Source organism: Notothenia coriiceps, unplaced genomic scaffold, assembly GCF_000735185.1.
Source record: "Notothenia coriiceps isolate Sejong01 unplaced genomic scaffold, NC01 NC01_scaffold00004100, whole genome shotgun sequence".
Classification (NCBI taxonomy): Eukaryota; Metazoa; Chordata; class Actinopteri; order Perciformes; family Nototheniidae; genus Notothenia; species Notothenia coriiceps.
This window is the reverse complement of record NW_011336801.1, coordinates 329,253-336,179: the sequence shown is the minus strand read 5'-3', so window position 1 is coordinate 336,179 and position 6,927 is coordinate 329,253. Positions and strand designations below refer to the sequence as shown.

Here is a 6,927-nt window from a genome sequence, read left to right as displayed (position 1 = left end):
GCCAATCAAACCGTGTCTGAAGGCTGGGAGATCAACTATCTTGAGACCTAGCCGTATCATACCAGTTCCCGAATATTTTAGTTCATACCTTTAGACAAAGGAGGTGGAGGAGAAACATAGGATTATCACGTAGTTTTGGGCAAATCACGCCCCGGTTTTGTAGACCAGACGCTCTAACCTCCGGGATACAAACCGGAGGAACCAGGCATGGAGGGAGGTGGCAGAGACAGTGGGTGAAACTGGTAGGTTTTCGCCTGTTTGGGGATTTTATATCCAGTTTACTTCGTTTTAACATTGCTATTGCTTTGTATGTCGGGGGCGGGAGATTCATGTGATTGGTTGTGGCGCGTTGCTTGCAAAAAATCCCCAAGCTTTCAGACACGCCCACCTCCAAGATTTTCAAGATCTTTTCAAAGCTGCTGTGTGGACGGGCCGTAAATAACTTGCCCTCTTGCTTTCTGCTAAGTAGTAGATTGAGGGGGACTCTGGTCTAAACAAAGTTAAATGTTGCAGTACGCAATAAGCAGATATAAATAACAACTTTGCATATAGCGTTGCTTAAACTCATCCCTCGAGATTTACAATTCCCTGCAATAAAAAAACGAATATGATTATTTATGGTTTTATATGTTGCTATGCAGCCGTGTCTATCGTCACTGTAATCAGTTGTTGTGGTGATCCTGTCTGTATGGTACAGTGTGTGCTTTGTGTATATGTGGCAGGGTTTTCCCTGAGCTGTAGTTTGGCTGAAAACCATAAGCAGCTCAAATGTTGTCTGGTGGCACAACACACCGCTGTTTGAGGTTTGCTCTCCCAGGCCTTACGCTCCTATTGGAGTAGTAAGAAATATATATCTCCATGTTTGTGTGTGTAGGGCTGTGAGTGCGGCTGAATGTTATGTCTGGGCTTGTTCATATGCAACTAATGTGCCTGCAAAAAAACTCTGGCTGGTCTGTTTGAATCATTTAGAAACTATTACATAATGTAATAAAACATTACAATTACCTCAAGCTAAACATCCAGAACACACAGTGGAGAATCTGCAGGCTTGGCATGTTATCCAGCCGTGGGGTTTTAGAGATGATGGGTTTAGGGGATGTGTGGAGAGAGACGAGGTGAGAGGGATGATTTCCAGAGAGATGGTAAATCATTTAGGGAAGGGAACACAAGGGAATAACAAAGCAAGGAGGAAATGCACCTGCCAGACAGGCCAGTCGCTCCACTAGTTATGTCATAGCGCTTCAGTCCACCAACTTACAGGTGAGGAGAAGGGACGCTTTGCCAATGTGCTACAACTCTGCTCTTTTCTCCCCAGTTTAACAGACGCTGAGGTTATTCTACTATGTTGCTTCTATTTTGGGGTTGGACAGAATAGTTGCGGTACACTTGTATTGGCTGTTTTATTTAGCGGAGTTCTGTAATTGCCTGGCTTGACGATAAGTGGAGTTGGCTCTAAACCTCAGTTAAAATGCTTTCTCCAGTTTCATCTAGTGTATTTTATATCGCCTCCATTTAGTTTATCTGCAGGACAGGTTCATTTTGAAATTGATCCAGAGGTACAACTTTGCACCCCCCCATAGTGAGACTCTTTTATATCTGTCATTACAGGCTAATGTGGTATGTATGAGTCAGGGCAAGATTTCACTTTGCTAATCCTTTCTGCAAGCAGCACATATCCTCACAACATCTTCTCTGTTTACTCACTCTGACTGTTGTTAGGCCTGCACTGGGTCCCTGTAGGTTTTTTCTGTGTTTGCCTTTCCCACTCTCTTAGGGTCTGTCTTTCTCTCATGTTTTAAACTCTGGCCAATTTATTTGGATGATCGACCATTGAAACCACGGTTTTAACACATTTTCAATGCCAATAAATAGCAGTTTAGACACTTAAACCACCTTTAAATAGTAATTTGACTAATGCATTATTAATTAATTATTATATAGTGCTTAATATTGATCAGTACTCATTGTACTTCCAAAATGTAGAACATGTAAGCCTTCTATAACAAGTACTGGTTTCATTAAATATCTTTGTTTGTCTGCTATTTCTTCAGTCTTTTTCCTAACCTTAAATGGCATGGGTCATGCTCATAGAATTTTTGTTAAAGAATGCACTGAATCACTTAAAATTCAACCATGGTTTTTTGCTTTTTCAATAGTTTGGCAACATTTGAATATTTCCATTGCAAAGCTAAACTATCCAGCTGCTAGCTAAAGCTTCACATTTAAAACACAGACATGACGGACTTCCGGTATCAGGTCCGTCCCGAATAAACCCACGAAAGTCAACTACTCGACGAAAACAATAGAAAAAGCCGGAAATCTAATAAAAAGCAAGACAAATTAGGAGAACAACCCGAAATGGACAAATGCGCCGAAGCTAGCGAACACGAGGGAGAGCTAACAGAGACACCGGAGCCACGGGATACTTCTAACATAAGATAGGGCTTTTTGCAGATGATGACATAGCCTATCTTGATCAACCGAATACATCACTTCCGGTGCTTATGGAGCTTCTAGAAACATATGGACACCTTTCTGGATATAAAATTAATATTTCAAAAACACAGATACAAACACTTAACTACACACCATCAACAATGATTAGGGATACATTTAATCTTAATCGGGATTTAAAGCAAATCAAATATTTGGGTGTCATCATTACTAGAGGATTAAATAAAATATAATAATAATGATGCATTTTATTTATGGGCGCCTTTCAAAGCTCTCAAGGACACCTTACAGAGCATAATTAAAAACAAGCAACAAAGAAGATCACACAGTAATTCAAGACTTAAAAACAACAATCAGTTTAGAAAAATTATTAAGATATTGAATATGCCAGTTTAAAAAGGTGTGTTTTCAGGCTGGATTTGAAGGTTGAGAGTGAGTCCATATTGCGGATGTCTTGTGGGAGAGAGTTCCAGAGACGGGGTGCAGAGTGGCTGAAGGCTCTTGAAGTAGGAAGGCAGAGGAGGATCGGAGGGCACGAGAGGGAGTGTAGGTGTGAAGGAGTTCAGAGAGATATGGAGGTGCAAGAGTGTGAAGGGCCTTGAAGGTGAGGAGCAACACTTTCAAATCTATGCGGTATTTAACGGGGAGCCAATGGAGTTGTTGGAGAACCGGAGTGATATGATTAATGGAAGGAGTTCTGGTATTGATACGGGCGGCTGAGTTTTGGACCAGTTGGAGCTTACGCAGGGATTTGTGAGGAAGACCAGAGAGGATGGAGTTGCAATAATCAATACGGGATGTAACGAGGGCGTGGATGAGGATGGCGGTGCTGTTGGGTGTAAGTGATGGGCGGAGGCGGTTAATATTGCGGAGGTGGAAGTAGGCAGATCGAGTGATCCCTGGATGTCGCTCTTGATTCTCCTGATGTTTCTCTGTGATCCCTGGATGCTCTCTGATTCCGCTATTTTTCTCTGTCGTTCCCTGATGTCTTCGTCTGTGAGTTTCCCTGCATGTTTCTCTTGTGATTCCTCCTGATGTCTCTCTGTGATTCCCTATGTTTCTCTGTGATTTCCCTGATGGTTTCTCTGTGGGATTCCTGTGTGCTCTCTGTGATTCCTGATAATCTCGTCTTGATTCCATATGTCCTGCCTCTGTGATTTCTATGTGCTCTCTGTGATTCCTGATGTCTCTCTGTGATTCGCCTGGATGTCTCTTCTGTGATTGCTGATGTCTCTCTGTGATTCCCTATGTCTCACGTTTTCCTGATGTCTCTCGCGCTGTGATTTCCCTTGACTGTTCTCTTGTGATTTCGCTTCCTATGTATCTCTGGTGATTCTTGATGTTTCACTGTTTTCCTGATGTCTGCTCTGTGATTTCCTGATGTCTCGTGGGCTGTGATTCCTGGATGTCTCTCTGTGATTCGGCCTGATGTCGTTCTTCTGCGATTTCCTGATGTCTTCTGTGAGTTCCCTGATGTCTGCTCTGTGATTCCCGATGTTTCTCGTGATGTTCCCTGGTATGTTCTGTGCTGCGGATTTCGTTCGGGAGTGGGCTGTCTCTTTGATGTTTCCCTGGATGTCTCTCCCTGGTGATTCCCTATGGTTCCTGGGAAATGTCCTGGATGGTCTGCTTCTTCTTGTGTTCCCTGAGTTGTTCTCTGTGTTGCGGCTGATTGTCTTCCCGCTACTTGTGATTCTGATTGTTGTTGCTGCTTGCTGGTGATTCCCTGGTGTCCTTGTGCTTGCGTGGTTAGTTTCGAGTTGGTGTGCTTCTGCGTGGATTGTGGCCTGAGGTTGACTCGTGTTGTGATTCCTGGATGTCGTGGGGTGATTGCCGATGTCTCTCTGTGATTCCCTGTGCTCTTCGTATTGCTCGCTGTTTCCCTGTGTTGTTTCCCCGTGTTGTGCTGTTTTTTTCGTTGTGTTGTGTGTGCGGGGTGTGTGGCTGCTGGTGCTGGTGGATTCGCGCTATGAGTGCTGGTCTGTGATTTGTGTCGCTGATGTCTCTCTGTGGATTTCTGATGTCTCCTCTGTTGATTCGCTCCTGGTGTCTCTGGCGTGGGATGCTTGGGGGTGTTTCTCTTTGTGATTCCTTATTGTTGTCTCTCGGGGTGATTCCCTGATGTTTCTCTGGATTCCCGGTGTCTGCCTGTGATTGGGTCCGCTGATGATCTGCGTCGGGGGTCTGTGTGTGTGGTTGTGTAGGTTTTCGCGGTGGCTCCGTGGGATTGTTCTGTGGAGGTTCTTCTGTGGTGGGATTCCTGATGGTTGCTCTGTGATTTCCGTCTGACTTGTCTCTCTGTGATTGTCCTGATGTTCTCTCTGTGATTTCGCTGATGCTCTCTGTGATGTGTCCTGAATGTCTCTCTGGTGATTCCGCCGTGTGTCTCTCGCTGTGAGTTCCTGGAAGTCTTCTCTGTGGATTCCTTGCATGTCTCTCTGTGCATTCCCTGATGGTCTTTCTGGTGATTTCCTGCGACTGTCGGCGGGATTTCCCTGTGTCCTGCCTGGTGATTTCTGATGCCTTCCTTGGGATTCCCTGGGATTGTCTCTCTGTGAGTTCCTGATGTCTCCCTGGATGTCCCTGATGTGCGCTCCTCTGTTGATTCGTCTGGATGGTCTCTCTGTGATGTCCTGATGGTTCTCTCTGGTGGTTCCGCCCTGATGTCTCTCTGTGATGTCCGTGATGTCGCTCCTGTCGGCAGTTCACTTAACAATAACGTAAAGTTAGACTGGAAATGGACATAGAGGCTCTGTTGAATTATGGTTTTACGGTAAAAATCACAGTTTTTACTATACGGATTTCTGCCAAAGACCGCCTCAATAAAAGATGGTTTCGCGTTTCGGGGTCTTTGTTGGCTGTACGTGATAGAGGGGAAGAAGTCCATTTGAAACATTAATTTTGGTGTGTTAAATCAAAGTAAGTTCCGTGTGAACGTCGCAGGAAATTTATTGCTCCGCCACCTTTACAGAGTAGACAACACAAGAAGATGGCAGCGGGAAACCGGACGATTTGCGACGTGCTTGCAAACCATTGAGACGACCTAGTTGAGGCGGAGGTTGACTTGTGGGTACGTTAGTGACCGTACTCCTCCGTCCTTCCTTCTTCCTTTCTCCCTCTGTCCTCCTCCCCGGTCCGTCCTCCTCCTCACCGAGGTAGTCTTATACAGTCAGCTGCACGTTGAGGACTTATAGAGGTACTCAAGAAGTATTACTCATGTCACCTCGGGTTCGACGATAAAAAGGAACAAATTAGACTGCGACTTGAGGCACAAGGATCCAAGTCCCTAGAGCCCTCCGCCAAAGCTCGGTGCGCTGGACTTTAAGTCCTTTTTGTCTTTTTGTGAGGGAGAGACACAGGCTTTCATGCGCCGTGCGTTCACCGTCTCTCTGGTGGGTTTACCGAAGGAAGAGGGGGTTCAATCAAAGGAGACTCACTGGACTGCCCCTTAAAGTTTCCTGCCGTTGTAGTCTAATAAGGGGGAGAAATGTTTGTACGACACCATATCGCTCCGGGGGTAGAGCACTAACCGACTTTGTGGTTTATGAAAGGGGTGTTAGGGGGAGACCAAAGTCGGGGACCAAGGGTTTTTCACGAACTAGACACACAGACCATTCGAAATTTACGTTTATACGGACGAACGACCTGGTGCGGGCGGGGACTCTCGTCTTTAACCAAAATTTCCTGGATGTTTTTATGTGATTTGCCGAATGCTCTCTCTGTGATTTCCTGATGTTTTATGTCGATTTCCTGAGTGTCTCCTCTGTGATTTCGGTCCCCAAGGTTTGGACCAAGGTCCCGGGCGGCGTGGGTGGTTTTATTGTACGGTCTCTGACCGCCTGGGGGGGACGTTTTTAAAACTTACAGAAGAAAGGCAACAAAAGTAAAGGAATAGAGCGCGGGCATTAGTGGGTGAGGCCCCTTGGGGGGACGTGATTTCCTGATGTCTTCTCTTCTGATTTCCTGGATGTTCTGCTGTGGATTTTGCCTGATTCGTCTCCTCTGTTGATTTCCGATGTCGTCTTGGTGATTCCTGAGTGGTCTCTCTGGTGATTTTCCCTGGATGTCTCTCTGGTGAGTTCCCTGATGTCTCTCTGTGATGTTCGCCTGATTTTCCTCTGTGAGTTCCTGAGTGTTCTGCCGTCTGGTGGGGATTTCCTGATGTTCTCTGTGATTTTCCCTGATGTTGTGGCTAACCGACTTTGTGGGTTACGGAGGGTATGCTCGTAGAGACAAAGGTCGGGACAAGGTTTTTCACGACTAAACAACTACCGATCGAAATTTACACGGATTTCTCGGCGGACGACCGGTGCGGCGGGACGCTCTACTACCGACAATTTTTTTTGCGTTACCACGAGGACTTGTGAGTATTTGCACTTGGCTGTGTGTTTGTTAGCTACCACACTTCGACTGGCAGACTCGCCCGGGCTGGGTTCGTTCCTCGTCTCCTGTGCTTGTGTGCGGGTTGTAGGT

The 6,927-nt window shown here is 45.8% G+C and overlaps 1 protein-coding gene across 1 annotated transcript in view; it reads left to right on the top strand.

The window, feature by feature from the left end:
* LOC104942019 (acetoacetyl-CoA synthetase-like) overlaps positions 1–6,927 on the top strand; it is a 58,655-nt gene that overhangs the window by 20,351 nt on the left and 31,377 nt on the right. The window lies entirely within an intron of this gene.